At 44.8% G+C, this 1,961-nt stretch overlaps 1 pseudogene; it reads right to left on the bottom strand.

The window, feature by feature from the left end:
* LOC103209708 overlaps positions 1-1,867 on the bottom strand; it is a 3,396-nt pseudogene extending 1,529 nt beyond the window's left edge.
* Between the last annotated feature and the right edge of the window lie 94 nt (positions 1,868-1,961).

Genomic DNA, 1,961 nt, shown 5'->3' on the forward strand with positions numbered 1-1,961 from the left:
AGTGTTGTTGTTGTTGTTATGTGCCGTCGAGTCGGCCCTGACTCATAGCGACCCCTCCTTGGGTTTCCGAGGTTTTATGTAGTATGTTATGCCAATTGAGCTGGTGTCCCCTGCGACCATGGTCCCAAGCCCACTGGTACAACTACTTGGTCCCTCTGGGTAGCTGGCTGTGACTAAGAAGTGACTAGAACGTTGTCCAGCAAGGATGTTTTTGAGCAAGTATCATCAATATGTCTTTGTTGCAGGACAAGAATGAAGTGAGATGACCGTGTACCTCAGAATGGACCTGGCTGTGCAGCTTCCAAGTCTGCACCTCTCTGTCTACTTGTTGTTACTTGCCCTTAAGTCATCTGTGACTCAGGGCAACATACACAGCAAAACAAAATGTTGCCTGGCCTTGAATCATCTACATGACCTTTGTCATATTTCAGTCTATTGTTGTGGTTCTAACTTAGGGTGCTCACCTTCTAACACTACATCAGACAATACTCTGTTGTGATCCATAGGGTTTTCATTGACTAATGTTTGGAAGTAGATCACTAGGCCTGTCTTCCTATTCTGTCTTAGTTTAGAAGCTCCACTGAACTGGTGGCATAACTTCCAGAATCATAGCAACACACAAGCCACCATAGTATGACAAACTGATAGGTGATGACTATGTCTTCCAGGACCCCATGAATAATATCTTGAGTGAATAATTGTTTGCTCTCTCCCTCAGCAGCTCTGGCAGCCTGACCAACTCTTTAATGTGCTTTTCCAGGGGCACTGAGAGGCTTTTGAGGAGGACAAGGGAAGAGAGCTGGCTGAATTCCTGGTCTAATCCTATCTGTGGTAGTTAAGGCTATATGTCAACTTGACTGGGCCTGGTTTTGAGTGGCTTGGCAGCTGGTAGTAGTAATTCCCCATGATGAGACTGGCAGTCAATTCCATGATAGAATCTGCCGTGAGCAGCTGAGTAGCTGCTTTAGGGATGTGGCCTGCTTCCCATATATAAGGAGAAGCTTTGGGAATGGTCTGTAGCTTTTGACATGCTTGACTCCTGTATGTAGCCAAGTCATTTTCAACAGTCTGTCATTTGGTCTGCTGATCTTGGGACTGTCAATGGACCTGAATCGAGGGACTGCTGTGTTTGGTAATATCTGGGACTGTGCCTTTTTACTTGTTGACCTTGGTTTGTCAGCCTCAGCAGCCAGCAGCTGCCTGAGTGAAGAACGCCTCCAGCTTCAGTAGGCCAGGAGCAAGAGGCAGAGCTGAAGCCCAAGGTCAAAGGGCTTTCACCCAGCCCGTAGAGCCTGGCACTTTCAACTCAGGCTTCTACCTTCCCAAACTGTAAGAGAATAAACGTCTGTTTGTTAAAGCCACCCATTTGTGGTCTATTCCTATCAGAGCAGCACTACATGACCAAAACACATTCCAGGAGAATGTCTTTCATCAACCATATCAAGAAAGGGTCATCCTTCTTGGGACTTACTGAGCAGCTGTTTCAAGTCCAAATCAGTTAGGGAGACCATGACAGTGGTTGCCTGAAGCAAACTGTTGTCAGAAATAGAGACAAAGAAGCAAGGAATCAGAGGGGCCCTCCAGTTCCCACAGGCTCTGGCTCTGAGCTTCCAAGGAAGAGATGATTATAGGCTTATGCTCCTTGTCCCCTTTTTTCCTGGGCCTCTTTCTCTTCCAGAAATTTCTTTAACAGCTCTTTATCACTTAAAGCACAAGAGAATTTCTTCTTCTTCTCTTTATCAGCATCAAGGGCTGTGAAGCCAGTTTTGGAAAACCTAGAGTTTGTTGATTTTTCCTCCTCATTGAAAGTGTCATCTTTTTTTTTTTCCTTTATCTTCTCATTACCTTCTTTCAACTTCTTTATCATTTTTTTTTATTGTGATTTGGGTGAAGATTTACAGAGCAAATTCACTTTCCATACAGCAGTTCACATACACTTTGTCTCATGTCATTGACCACAG

Source organism: Orycteropus afer, unplaced genomic scaffold, assembly GCF_000298275.1.
Source record: "Orycteropus afer afer isolate SDZICR_OR568_19922 unplaced genomic scaffold, OryAfe1.0 scaffold00517, whole genome shotgun sequence".
In the NCBI taxonomy this organism is placed as follows: Eukaryota; Metazoa; Chordata; class Mammalia; order Tubulidentata; family Orycteropodidae; genus Orycteropus; species Orycteropus afer.